Here is a 15,072-nt window from a genome sequence, read left to right on the forward strand (position 1 = left end):
TTGCGGCGGTACTTCTGGGGGACCACCAGCTGCCTCCTGCTCCCACAGGACTCCCCTTCCCCTGGGGGAGCCCATTCTCGGTACAGGAACCCCTTCTCCCACTGGAACCTCTCCTGGCAGCCTCTCCTCATGGTCCGTCCCTCACTGAGGTCGGCCAGGTCCCTGAGCTTCCTCAAGGAGGGATCTTTCCTCAACTCGGCCTGGAACTCAGCGGCTGGGGAAGGGATGGGGCCCGGTTCCCCCTCCGTGGCCAGGTCTGAGGCCGCAGCCTCTCTGAGCCGTGCCCCTCGGCGCTCCCTCCCCACCCGAGTAGGGTCTCGCGCCTCCAGTGTGGTACCCTCCCCAGGGTCAGGTCGCAGTGCCCTCGCCGGCTCTGGCTACGGGTCACAACCAGGGCGGTCTGGGGGTCGCTTGGCCAGTCCTCTAGGTCTCCCCCCATCAAAACTTCAGTGGGCAAATGGTGGTGTACCCCCACATCCTTGGGGCCCTCCTTGGTCCCCCATTTCAGGTGTACCCTTGCCACGGGCACCCTAAATGGGGTCCCGCCCACCCCCGTCAGGGTCAGGTAGGTGTTGGGCACCACCCGATCTGGGGCCACCACCTCGGGCCGGGCCAGCGTCACCTCCGCGCCCGTATCCCAGTATCCATTGACCTTCCTCCCATCCACCTCCAGGGGAACAAGGCACTCTCTCCGGAGGGACAGCCCCGCACCCACCCTGTAAACCGAGCACCCGGAGTCCAGAGCCTCCAGCCCTCTGGCGGGGCTGGCTGGGGGTACTCTTCCCTCCTGAGCAGGTGGCAAACTGGTAGCCCCCCTTTCCTGGGTCGCCTGCCCCTCGTCCAGCTGAGTCCCTACCCAGTTAACCCTGGGTAGGTTGGGTCTGCTCAGTTTGTCCCTGAGCCCGGGGCACTGGGCCCGTACATGGCCTCTCTGGCCACAGTGATAGCAGCTCAGGTCACGTTGGTCCCCTCGAATGGGTCGGAGGGGCCCGACACCAGGCGTTCCCCTTTGGAGGGGGTTCTCCCTATTTCCCCGCTGGGAGGCCCCATGGTGACTCTCTCTCTGCATCGGGGGGGGGGCCTGTTCTTTTGGGACTCCTCCCGGCTACCCCCTGACCGACTGTTCACAAACTCGTCGGCCAGCTGCCCTGCGTGCTGGGGGTTCGCGAGCTTTTTGTCCACCAGCCACAGCCTCAGGTCGGAAGGGCACTGTTCATACAGGTGCTCCAGTACAAACAGGTCAAGCAGGTCCTCTTTAGTTTGGGCCCCCGCTGTCCACTTGCGGGCATATCCCTGCATCCTGTTGACCAGTTGTAGGTAGGTGACCTCAGGCGTTTTACGCTGACTCCGGAACCTTCTCCGGTACATCTCGGGGGTCAGCCCAAACTCACGGAGCAGGGCCTGTTTGAACAGTTCATAGTCCCCTGCCTCTGCCCCTGTCATCCGGCTGTAGACCTCCACGGCTTTGGGGTCCAGTAAGGGGGTGAGGAACTGGAGCCTGTCTGCAGGGTCAACCCTGTGCAGCTCGCAGGCATTCTCAAAGGCCGTCAGGAAGCTATCTATGTCCTCCCCCTCCTTCCGCTGGGCCAGGAAGCACTTATCAAAGCTCCTTGCAGTCTTGGGTCCCCCCTCACTCACCGCAGCCGGGGCCCCACTGCTCCTCAGCCTGGCCAGCTCCAGTTCATGCTGTCTTTGTTTCTCCTTCTCCTGCTGCTCATGTTGACGTTCCCTCTCCTTCTCCTGACGCTCCCTCTCCTTCTCCTCCTGCTCATGTTGACGTTGTTTCTCCTCATGTTGACGTTGTTTTTCATGATCCTCCAGCTCCCTCATTTTCCTCTCCCTCTCCCATTCCAGCCGCATCCGCTCCAGGGATGGGGAGCTCCGCTGGGAGGATCCCCTGCTGGCTGCTGGGGTCAGGGGGCCCTCGGTATTCGCTGGGCTTCCCACAACCCCTCCCCCAGGCATAGGTAGGAAGGGTCTCGGGGTGTCCTGGGCAGCAGTCTGACCCCTCCCAGCCTGGTCAGGCCCCAGGGCCCACGCTGCGTCCGCCGGGCGGCTTCCCTCAGGGACAGGGATCGGGTCATCCAAGCGATCCCTCTCCTCCAGCTGGGCAATCAGCTGTTCCTTGGTGGACCTCCCGACGCGCAGCCCCCTCTGCCTGCACAGCTCCACCAGGTCGCTCTTAAGGCGTTTAGCGTACATCTCCCGGCTGGCCACTCGCAGGCCGGGCAGCTGTCCACGGTTTCCAGGAAAAGCCCCTAGTGTGCCAGTCCTTCTTGAGGTCACCACCTCTTTGCCAGGGTCGAGCTGCAGACTCCTCCGCCCCTGGGACCGCTCGCTGCAATCCCCCGGGGGACCCTGTTACTGCAAAAGTCCTTCTCTCTGGTCACACACTCCCAGGGGTTAACCGCCCCCTGAAACCGTCTCTCTCTGAATCTTCAGCACGCCTGGTCCCCGTCAATCCCCCTTCGTTTTACTGTTCCCCAGTCACTTACTGCAGGAAGCGCCGTTCACGGGGTGCAGTAGATCCCACCTCTGCCACCAGTTGTCAAGGAGTGTGGGGGAGTCCAGGCCCTGCACCCCTCTTCCTGGGATTCACTGAGACTCTCAGCCAGCCAGTAAAACAGAAGGTTTATTGGACAACAGGAACACAGTCCAAAACAGAGCTTGTGGGTACACCCAGGACCCCTCAGTGAAGTCCTTCTGGGGGAGCAGGGAGCTTAGACCCCAGCCCTGGGGTTCCCTGTGTTCCTCCACCCAGCCCCAAACTGAAACTAAACCCACCCAGCAGGTTCCCTGCTGCAGCCTCCGTTCACATTCCTGGGCAGAGGTGTCACCTCCCCCTCCCCCTCCTGGCTCAGGTGACAGGCTCTTAGGTCTCCCGTCCCCAGGGCACATTCCCAGGTCAACACTCCCCCCTCCCTGCTGCGTCACATCGTCACAGCATCCCATTGGCATGGAGAACCCCTGTAGGTCGGGCTGGGTGTGGGGCTGGGAGCGGGGACACCGAGCCAACAACAATCCGCACGATGTCACTAGGATCCGACCAGCTGGGCGGCTCCAATCCGGAGTGAGGTCGGCAGCTGTAGGCCCCTCCGTCTTCCCGCCTGGCACTGGGGATGGTGATTTCAACAATGTCCCCAGCAGTATCCAGCTTCCAGATTTCGATTCCACCTTTATACAGAAATAACCTCCTGGCCTCGCACCGACACTGACAGTGGATGGTGACGGCTCCCCGCAGGGCGATCACCTCGCTGGGGATGGCGGAGATGGAGGGTCCGGGCGCAGGGAGCTCTGCGTTCACACACAAACAGGAGTGAGATGGGGAGACACAAACCCCTCCCCGTGTGTCTGTAACCTGCCCCTAGCGCCCAGCCCTGGGACAGTGCCAGGGCTAACAGACACCTCACTGCATCCAGAGGGAACCTGTGGGCCGGGTTCTGATCTCAGCCCCCTGGGGTCAACCCGGAGTCACCCCTGAGTGCACTGGGGGCAGGGCTGGGGTTAATCCAGGGGGGTTGATTTGAGGTTTGGGGGGAAGGTTCCGGGCTCAGCTAGTCTGTTCTCCCCCATCCTTAACTTTCCCCCACCCCTCATTGATACTCACGTCCAGACACCCCACTCCACCCGACCAGCCAGCAGCCTGGAAAGGAAACTGTTTGTTAGGGACCAGATCCCAGAACGACTGGAGCCTGCACCATGGTCTCAGATCGATTCCCCCCACTCCCCCACCCCCGACCCACCCATGGTGACACTCACCAAGGAAGAGGACAGTGAGATGAGAGCAGATGCCATGATGGGGCAGCGCGGGGGCTCTCAGCAGTGCCACCAATGCCCCGGTGCCCAGCTCCACCCAGCCCCGAATAAGGCACTGAGCCAGGGGCTGTAGCCACAGGAAGCCGGTGATGTGTCATCTCTTCCTGTATCCGTCACACCTTGTCTCTAATCTACCGGCCAAATCTAGCAAGGCCAAAGTAAGCAGAGGTACCTGCAAAACCCAGGAAATCCTGGGACCGTCAGCCTGGCCAGGTGTCATGCAGCTCGCAGCATGTCCCTGTGTCTGTGGGGAGTGGGGACAGGTCACCCTCAGTGTACCCTGCAGCCTTGGGGAAGGTGCGCTAGGCTGGTAGCCAGGAGACCACGGGGTCTGGTCTTCAATCTTCAACTGACCACTGCGAATATTTAAGTGCAGATCCTCCTTCTCATTACTTTCTGGGTTCAAACCTGGCTGATGACCCATATCCGTAAAAGTAATATGATCATGCAATTAAAGTATGATGTCATAATGCACAACGGGGCAGAGCTAAGAGTGTTCAGGAAACCGTAACTGAGGCATTTCCTGGTGCTGGAGGGTTTGACTCCGCAGCCTTCCCGCTCAGCCTGCCAAGCTGCCCACCTGCCACACGAGCCATGGCACCGTGTGAGGAGCGGGCACGATGGGGGACACCTGGGTTTGCTGCCCCTTGGGCCACAGCTGAGCGGTGATGACGGGTTTACACTGTAACGCCTGGTTCTAAGGGGCTTTTCTCAGCATGTGAATTAAATCAACCAGGTTCAAAACAAAACTGGAGAAAGAAATTCCATCCCAGGCCCCCAGCCGGTCACCAGCCAGGAGAGACCCAGGGACCTTCTAATGCCCCGCAGAGACCCTGCCCCCGAGCTGGAGGAGACCCTGTCAGTGGTTATGTGGCCAGGCCCCGAGAGAGGGACGTGACACAGGCTTTGTTTATACGCCATTGGCTGAGGGCAGCAGAAAGCTGGGGGTCAGGAAGCTTTGACTGTGTCCTTGGCTCTCGTCGTTGGAGCAGGGGGCTGGGAGCCAGGATCCCGGGCGTGATGGTTGCGCCGTTCCCCATCCGTTGCTCTCACACAGCGCTGGGTAATGCCGGGGGCACCGCGACTTGGGGGCAGCGTTAAAGGTGCCTCAGGAGTCCAGCCAGATGGTCCCAACGGGCTTTAACTCCCGCATCCCCCTGCTCACCAGTCGCCCCCCCCTCGGCTGCCCCTGGTCCCCCAGAGCAGGAATGGGACAAGCAGCGGATTTGCTGCATAGCAGAGTCATCTCCCGGCCTTTTCACTCCCCAAACTTACCCCCCCGCCCTGCCCCGGGTCTGGGAAATGGCAGCCACCTGGGCTGGGAGGGGCACTGGGGGGCAGGTAGGGTGACCAGATGTCCCAATTTTATAGGGCCAGTCCCGATATTTGAGGTTTTGTCTTCTATGGTCCCCACCCCCATCCCGATTTTTCACACTTGCTCTCTGGTCACCCTAGGGGCAGGGGAATATGGCGGGTGGGAGAACGTGGGGGAACATTGGGGCCGGGGGGCTGAGGGGGCAGGCCTGCAGGGCAGGGCAGTGGAGGGGAGACAATGGAAGCTGCCCCCAGTGGCTGGGGTTCGCCTGGGTTCCCCCCGGTGAGTGTTTCAGGGTGAATCTGCCCTATGGCCATGGGGGGCATCGTCTCCCCTCCCTCCCCTGCCCCGCCCCAGTGAGCCAGAAGTGCCCCAGCTCAGTGGGAATTTTGGCAGGAAAACAAATCCCCCCCCAACCCCATCTGCCGACTCCCCCCCTCAAAACCCCATCCTATCTCAAAACCACCGCCCCCGCCCCGACTAGTCTCCCCTCAAACTCCCAACTCCACCACTTGCCCCAGCCTCGGCCCGTCTCCCCTCACAACCACGTCCCCCCCACCCCAACCTCATTCCGTCTCCCCTCGTGCCCACATTCCCCCACCCCGACCCATCTCCCCTCACACCCACGTCCCCCCACTATGACCTCGGCCCGTCTCCCCTCATGCCCGTGTCCTCCCAACCCCGACCTCGGCCTGTCTCCCTTCACACCCATGTCCTGCCCTCCCCAACCTCAGCGTGTCACTCTGCCTCGGTGGGTCACAACTGTGAATACCAAATTCAGGGCAAGCTGCTGACAAGTAGGGCAGACACACCCCGAAACGGGTGCTTATTCTTCCATAAGATATTCCAAACCAGCAACTAACGTAAACTTCTGTCTCACCCCAGTGGCTAACAAGAAGTTAGAAATGCAGGGTCCTTAGGAATTCCAGTCCTTGTTCCAACTCCCAGACACTAGACTTCATGATGGGTGGTTATTTAAAACCAACTGCGTCAACCAAAGGGTTCTTCTGATCCCAAAGGACCAGCCACGCACCCAGGTCAATATGTAACTCAGATCTTACTAAAGGATTGGCAAGAGTGTGATCAATGGGGTATCTAATATCTAAAGGTTTATTTATAAAAAGAAAGAGGGGAGAGTTAAAGTTGGTTAAAGGAATCAAATACTTACAACAATTGCAAAGTTCTTGGCTCAGGCTTGAAGCAGCGATGAAATAATGTGCTGGCTGGTTCAGTCTCATTGGAAGGTCCTCGGTCGGTCGGTTTGAAGGCTCCCGTTCATATAAGTCCACAGTCCAGAGAGCAGAGCAGGAAAAAGGGGAAATGGAGATGTTTCCAGGGCTTTTTATAGCATCTGTGGCATTATAGGATTCAAATATGACCATGTAGATCATTGTTGCTACCACTGTTATACAATTGCAACAAATCTTCTGCAAAGTAGGTCATGTAAGGTGTCGTGGTTTCTCGACAAGCCCTCAGCACACTCTGTGGAAACATACAGGCACAAGATGCAGTTTAGTGTCACGTGATCTGGTCACACGCCTGCCCTCCAGTGCTTGGATGAGTCATAACAGGGGCCATTATCCAGATTCCAGTTAGAGCGGTCACATGAAAGTCCGCCAGGTGTGGATAAGCTTCTTCCATGGCCCATTGTGTCTGTTGAGGGGCCATCACTCGAATGCTCCGTTCGCAATGTGCTGGCTAGACTCCATGTAAACGGTCCTGTGGGTGTTACCACAGGAGCAAACACATTTGAAAGACAGGTACCTAGTCAATATCCATAACTGCAGATACAAAAACGGTGCATGCATACAAACAGGATAGTCTTATTCAGCAAACCCTAACTTTTCCATTGACCCCTTACATGACATACTTCAGAGAAGATTTGTTGCAACTGAGTAACAGTGGTAGCAACAACGATCTACATGGTCATATTTGAATCATATAATGTCACACCACGTCCCCCCTGCCCCGACCTCGGCCTATCCCCCAAATCTCCCGTAGCCTGGCTGCTCTTTGCAGAGGGTCTCACCGGCCCAGAGAGTTCAAGGGGTTTGGAAACTCTCTCCCTTGCCAGCGTTACCCAGGCAGGGGGGGCTCGTTTCAAACAGAGCCCTTTGTTTTACTCAGCTCCTGGGCAAACCCCCAGCAGCAGCCATTTAAAGGCAAAGCTTTCAGGTTAGACCCACGGACAAGGAATCAAACCCGGCCTTTATGTTGAAACGGGGGCTGCGTGACTGCGGCCAACAGCCGGAGTCAGACCGGCTCCAAGTCTTGCTCCGTCGGGAGTCACCAGAGCAGAATCGCTTGTTTCCAAAACAGCCAGGCTTTGTGGGGAGGAACGGGTTCATTTCACTCGCCCGACAGACGGGAAGGGCAGGCGCTGACCGCGCTCCTAGCAAACAGACAGAAGGGAGGTGGGGGAGAGACAGGATGGAAATGGGGGTGAAATACGGCTTCTGGGGATGGTGTCGGGTGCTGGCCGTGAGTTAGTGACAAGTGGGTGCGTTGGCTGCAAGGCAACCCTGACCCCTGCTGTTTGGACCCTGGGTGGTTACAATCTGGCCAGGGCCGCTCCCGGGTTGGGTCCCTTCTCCTTAGGCAGGGCAGGTGGGGTGGGTGCCACACACCTGACTGCAGCATCCGATGGAAAGCCAGGAGAGTGAGCTAGGAGAGGACGAAAGACACAGCGGGGTGGCAAACAACCCAACCAGGGAAGGGAAAAGGATCTTGTCACGGAGTGTACAGAGTGTGGGGGAGTCCGGGGCCTGCACCCCTCTTCCTGGGATGCACTGAGACTCTCAGCCAGCCAGTAAAATGGAAGGTTTATTGGACAATAGGAACACAGTCTAAACCAGAGCTTGTGGGTACACCCAGGACCCCCTCAGTCCAGTCCTTCTGGGGGAGCAGGGAGCTCAGACCCCAGCCCTGGGGTTCCCTGTGTTCCACCACCCAGCCCAAACCTGAAACTAAACCGCACCCCCCCCCCCCCCCCCCGCTCAGCAGGCTCTCTCCTCCAGCCTCTGTTCACATTCCTGGGCAGAGGTGTTACCTCCCCCTCCTGGCTCAGGCTCTCAGGTCTCCCATTGAAACTCCCCTGCCACATTCCCAGGTCAACACTCCCCCTACCCTGCTGCGTCACATCTCTCCCCCCTTCGAGACTGAACTGAGCGGGGTCACTCTGACCAGTGACCTGGGGAAGTTCAGGGCCCCCTCTCCGGGACAACGCGTCCGCTATCATGTTGGCACTTCCCTTCACGTGGACCACGTCCATGTCGTAATCCTGCAGGAGCAGGCTCCATCTCAGGAGCTTGGCGTTGGCTCCTTTCATCTGGTGCAGCCAGGTCAGGGGAGAGTGGTCGGTGTACACGGTGAAGTGTCGCCCGAAGAGATAGGGCTCTAGTTTCTTGAGGGCCCACACCATAGCCAGGCACTCCTTCTCGATGGCTGCATAGTGTTGCTCCCGGGGTAGCAACTTCTTGCTCAGGTACACGATGGGGTGTCTCTCCCCCTTTTCATCCTCCTGCATTAACACAGCCCCCAGTCCTGTGTCTGAGGCGTCGGTGAACACCATAAAGGGCTTGTCAAAGTCTGGGTTTGCCAGAACTGGGCCACTGACCAGAGCCTCCTTCAGCGCCCGGAAAGCCTCCTGGCACTGCTCGGTCCAGACCACCTTGTCTGGCTTCCCCTTCTTGCATAGCTCAGTGATGGGGGTGGCTATGGCGCTAAAGTGAGGCACAAATCTTCGGTAGTATCCTGCCATCCCAATAAAGGCTTGGACCTGCTTTTTGGTGTGGGGAGCGGGCCAGTCTCTGATCACCTCCACCTTGGCTGGTTCCGGCTTTAGGAGGCCGCTCCCCACCCGATGGCCCAGGTAAGATACTTCCGCCATCCCCACCTTGCACTTCTCAGCTTTTATGGTCAGCCCAGCCCCCTGGAGTCGGTCCAGCACTTGTCTAACCTGGGACACGTGGTCCTCCCAGGTCTGGCTAAAGACACAGATGTCATCAATATATGCCACGGCAAAACTCTCCATCCCCCTCAGGAGCTGGTCCACCAGGCGCTGGAAGGTGGCCGGCGCTCCCTTGAGGCCGAAAGGCAGGGTCAGGAAATCATAGAGCCCCAGAGGGGTGATAAAGGCCGATTTCAGCCGGGCATCTGCATCCAGTGGCACTTGCCAGTAGCCCTTTGTAAAGTCCATGGTGGTAAGGTATCGAGCTCCTCCCAGCTTATCTAGGAGCTCATCAGACCTAGGCATGGGGTAGGCATCAGATACAGTGATGGCATTGAGCTTCCGATAGTCCACACAGAACCGGACCGACCCATCCTTTTTGGGGACCAGCACCACCGGCAAGGCCCAAGGGCTGGCAGATAGCTGGATCACCCTCAAAGCCAGCATATCCCTGACCTCTCATTCCAGGTCCTGAGCAGTTTTCCCTGTGACTCGGAATGGGAACATCTTATCGGCAGGTGCGACCCTGTCTGCACCCGGTGGACAGTCAGATTAGTGCGTCCAGGCTGGTTGGAAAACAGCTGTCGGTAGGGATGCAGCACCCCCCTGACCTCAGCTTGCTGGGCAGGGGTTAGCTGATCCGAGAGGGGAATTTTTTCTAGGGGGGAACCAGCTCTGGTCCCAGGGAATAGATCTACTAAAGGGTCATCTCCCTGCTCCTCCCAATGTCCACAAACGGCCAACACCACATTCCCCTTGGCATAATATGGCTTCATCATATTCACATGGTACACCCGGGGGTGGTGCGCCCAGTTAGACAGCTCCACCACATAGTTTACCTCATTGAGCTGCTTGACAACCTTGAAAGGACCCTCCCAGGTGGCCTGTAGTTTCTTCTTTCTCACGGGGATGATCCCTTGATCCCCGGTGGCAAAGGCACGGGCCCGCACTGTGCGGTCATACCAGACCTTCTGCTTCTTCTGGGCTCTGGCCAGATTCTCCCTGGCCAGGCCCATGAGTTCAGCCAGTCTCTCTCGGAAGATCAGGACATATTCCACCACTGACTCTCCATTGGGAGTGGCCTTCCCCTCCCACTCGTCTCTCATCAGGTCCAGGGGGCCCCTCACCCTCCTTCCATATAACAGTTCGAAAGGCGAAAATCCGGTAGACTCCTGGGGTACCTCCCTGTACGCGAACAGCAGGAGAGGTAAGTACTTGTCCCAATCCTGCAGGTGCTGGTTCATAAAGGTTTTCAGCATCATCTTTAGCGTCCCATTGAACCTCTCCACCAGACCATTGGACTGGGGGTGATACGCTGAGGCCCAGTTGTGCTGGACCCCACATTTCTCCCACAAGCATCGGAGCAGGGCCGACATGAAGTTGGAGCCTTGGTCTGTCAAGACTTCCTTGGGGAACCCCACTCGGCTGAAAATGGTCAGGAGCGCATCTGCCACGGTGTCTGCTTCAATGGAAGCTAAGGGCACTGCCTCAGGGTAGCGGGTGGCAAAATCTACCACCACCAGAATGTATTTCTTCCCCGACCTGGTCGTCTTGCTCAGAGGTCCCACTATGTCCCTGTCCACCTTCTGGAAAGGTTCCTCTATGATGGACAAAGGTCTCAAAGCCGCTTTCCCCTTGTCCCGGACCTTCCCCACCCTCTGACAGGGGTCACAGGATCGGCAATACTGCCGGACCGTGGTAAAGACCGCGGCCCAGTAAAAGTTCTGTAGCAACCTCTGCCGGGTGCGCCGGATTCCCTGGTGCCCTGAGAGGGGGATGTCATGGGCCAGGTACAGGAGCTTGCCGTGATACTTCTGGGGGACCACCAGCTGCCTCCTGATCCCACAGGGCTCTACTTCCCTTGGGGGAGCCCATTCTCGGTACAGGAACCCCTTCTCCCACAGGAACCTCTCCTGGCAGCCTCTCCTCATGGTCCATACCACACTGAGGTCGGCCAGGTCCCTGAGCTTCCGCAAGGAGGGATCTTTCCTCAACTCGGCCTGGAACTCAGCGGCTGGGGAAGGGATGGGGACCGGTTCCCTCTCATTGGCCGGGTCTGAGTCCACAGCCTCTCTGAGCCGTGCCCCTCGGCACTCCCTCCCCACCAGGGTAGGGTCCTGCACCTCCGTTGTGCAGGACAATCCTCCTCAAGGTCTGCTCAGTCTGTCCCTGAGCCTGGGGCATTGGGTCCATACTGGGTCCATACGTGGCCTCTCTGGCCACAGTGATAGGAGCTCAGGTCACGTTGGTCCCCTCGAGCGGGTCGGAGGGTCCCGACGCCAGGCATTCCCCTTGGGAGAGGGTTCTCCCTATTTCCCCGCTGGGAGGTCCCAGGGTGACTCTCTCTCTGCATCGTGGGAGGCCTGTTATTTTGGGACTTCTCCCTGCTACTCCCTGACCGACTGTTCACACACTCGTCAGCCAGCTGCCCTGCGTGCTGGGGGTTCGCGAGCTTTTTGTCCACCAACCACAGCCTCAGGTTGGAAGGGCACTGTTCATACAGCTGCTCCAGTACGATTAGGTCAAGCAGGTCCTCTCTACCTTGGGCCTCAGCTGTCCACTTGCGGGCATATCCCTGCATTCGGTTGACGTTCCCTCTCCTTCTCCTCCTGCTCATGCCGACGTTGTTTTTCCTCATGCTGACGCTGCTTTTCACGGTCCTCCAGCTCCCTCATTTTCATCTCCCTCTCCCATTCCAGCCGCCTCCGCTCCAGGGATGGGGAGCTTCGCCGGGAGGATCACCTGCCGGCTGCCGGGGTCAGGGTGCCCTCGGTATTCGCTGGGCTTCCCCCAACCCCTCCCCCAGGAGTAGGTAGGAAGGGTCTCGGGGTGTCCTTGGCAGCAGTCTGACCCCTCCCAGCCCGGTCAGGCCCCAGGGCCCACGCTGCGTCCACCGGGCGGCTTCCCTCAGGGACAGGGATCGGGTCATCCAAGCGATCCCTCTCCTCCAACTGGGCAATCAGCTGTTCCTTGGTGGACCTCCCAATGCGCAGCCCCCTCTGCCTGCACAGCTCCACCAGGTCACTATTCAGGTGTTTAGCGTACATCTCCCGGCTGGCCACTCGCAGGCCGGGCAGCTTTCCACGGTTCCCAGGAAAAACCCCTCGTGTGCCAGTCCTTCTTGAGGTCACCACCTCTTTGCCAGGGTCGAGCTGCAGACTCCTCCGCCCCTGGGACTGCTCACTGCAATCCCCTGGGGGACCCTGTTACTGCAAAAGTCCTTCTCTATAGTCACACACTCCCAGGGGTTAACCGCCCCCTGAAACCCTCTCTCTCTGAATCTTCAGCACGCGTGGTCCCCGTCAATCCCCCTTCGTTTTACTGCTCCCCAGTCACTTACTGCAGGAAGCGCCATTCACGGGGTGCAGTACATCCCACCTCTGCCACCAGTTGTCACGGACTGTGGGGGAGTCCAGGCCCAATACCCCTCTTCCTGGGATTCACTGAGACTCTCAGCCAGCCAGTAAAACAGAAGGTTTATTGGACAACAGGAACACAGTCCAAAACAGAGCTTGTGGGTACACCCAGGACCCCTCAGTGAAGTCCTTCTGGGGGAGCAGGGAGCTTAGACCCCAGCCCTGGGGTTCCCTGTGTTCCTCCACCCAGCCCCAAACTGAAACTAACCCCACCCAGCAGGTTCCCTGCTGCAGCCTCCGTCCACATTCCTGGGCAGAGGTGTCACCTCCCCCTCCCCCTCCTGGCTCAGGTGACAGGCTCTCAGGTCTCCCGTCCCCAGGGCACATTCCCAGGTCAACACTCCCCCCTCCCTGCTGCGTCACATCGTCACATCTCTCCCCCCTTCGAGACTGAACTGAGCGGGGTCACTGTGACCAGTGACCTGGGGAAGTTCGGGTCCCCCTCTCCGGGACAGCGCATCCGCTATCAGGTTGGCACTTCCCTTCACGTGGACCACGTCCATGTCGTAATCCTGCAGGAGCAGGCTCCACCTCAGGAGCTTGGCGTTGGCTCCTTTCATCTGGTGCAGCCAGGTCAGGGGAGAGTGGTCGGTGTACACGGTGAAGTGTCGCCCGAAGAGATAGGGCTCTAGTTTCTTGAGGGCCCACACCATGGCCAGGCATTCCTTCTCGATGGCCGCGTAGTGTTGCTCCCGGGGTAGCAACTTCTTGCTCAGGTACACGATGGGGTGTCTCTCCCCCTTTTCATCCTCCTGCATTAACACCGCCCCCAGTCCCGTGTCGGAGGCGTCGGTGAACACCACAAAGGGCTTGTCAAAGTCTGGGTTTGCTAGAACTGGGCCACTGACCAGAGCCTCCTTCAGCGCCCGGAAAGCCTCCTGGCACTGCTCGGTCCAGACCACCTTGTCTGGCTTCCCCTTCTTGCATAGCTCAGTGATGGGGGTGGCTATGGCGCTAAAGTGGGGCACAAATCTTCGGTAGTATCCTGCCATCCCAATAAAGGCTTGGACCTGCTTTTTGGTGTGGGGAGCGGGCCAGTCTCTGATCACCTCTACCTTGGCCGGTTCCGGCTTTAGGCGGCCGCTCCCCACCCGATGGCCCAGGTAAGATACTTCAGCCATCCCCACCTTGCACTTCTCCGCTTTGACAGTCAGCCCAGCCCCCTGGAGTCGGTCCAGCACTTGTCTAACCTGGGACACGTGGTCCTCCCAGGTCTGGCTAAAGACACAGATGTCGTCAATATACGCCACGGCAAAACTCTCCATCCCCCTCAGGAGCTGGTCCACCAGGCGCTGGAAGGTGGCCGGCGCTCCCTTGAGGCCGAAAGGCAGGGTCAGAAACTCATAGAGCCCCAGAGGGGTGATAAAGGCCGATTTCAGCCGGGCATCTGCATCCAGCGGCACTTGCCAGTAGCCCTTTGTAAGGTCCATGGTGGTAAGGTACCGAGCTCCTCCCAGCTTGTCTAGGAGCTCGTCCGGCCTGGGCATGGGGTAGGCATCCGATACAGTGATGGCATTGAGCTTCCGATAGTCCACACAGAACCGGACTGACCCATCCTTTTTGGAGACCAGCACCACCGGCGAGGCCCAAGGGCTGGCCGATGGCTGGATCACCCCCAAAGCCAGCATGTCCCGGACCTCTCTTTCCAGGTCCTGAGCAGTTTTCCCTGTGACTCGGAAGGGGGAGCATCTTATCGGCGGGTGCGACCCTGTCTGCACCCGGTGGACAGTCAGATTAGTGCGTCAAGGCTGGTTGGAAAACAGCTGTCGGTACGGATGCAGCACCCCCCTGACCTCAGCTTGCTGGGCAGGGGTGAGCTGATCCGAGAGGGGGATTGTTTCCAGGGGGGAACCAGCTCTGGTCCCAGGGAATAGATCTACTAAAGGGTCATCTCCCTGCTCCTCCCACTGACCACACACAGCTAACACCACATTCCCCCTGGCATAATATGGCTTCATCATATTCACATGGTACACCCGGCGGTGGTGGGCCCGGTTCGACAGCTCCACCACATAGTTTACCTCATTGAGCTGCTTGACGACCTTGAACGGGCCCTCCCAGGCGGCCTGTAGTTTGTTCTTTCTCACGGGGATGAGAACCATCACCTGATCCCCGGTGGCGTAGGCACGGGCCCGCGCCGTGCGGTCATACCAGACCTTCTGCTTCCTCTGGGCTCTGGCCAGATTCTCCCTGGCCAGGCCCATGAGTTCAGCCAGTCTCTCTCGGAAGGTCAGGACATACTCCACCACTGACTCTCCATCGGGAGTGGCCTTCCCCTCCCACTCGTCTCTCATCAGGTCCAGGGGGCCCCTCACCCTCCTTCCATATAACAGTTCGAAAGGCGAAAATCCGGTAGACTCCTGGGGCACCTCCCTGTACGTGAACAGCAGGTGAGGTAAGTACTTGTCCCAATCCTGCGGGTGCTGGTTCATAAAGGTTTTCAGCATCATCTTTAGCGTCCCGTTAAACCTCTCCACCAGCCCATTGGACTGGGGGTGATACGCTGAGGCCCAGTCATGCCGGACCCCACATTTCTCCCACAAGCACCGGAGCAGGGCCGACATGAAGTTGGAGCC

This window comes from Natator depressus, chromosome 23, assembly GCF_965152275.1.
Source record: "Natator depressus isolate rNatDep1 chromosome 23, rNatDep2.hap1, whole genome shotgun sequence".
Classification (NCBI taxonomy): domain Eukaryota; kingdom Metazoa; phylum Chordata; order Testudines; family Cheloniidae; genus Natator; species Natator depressus.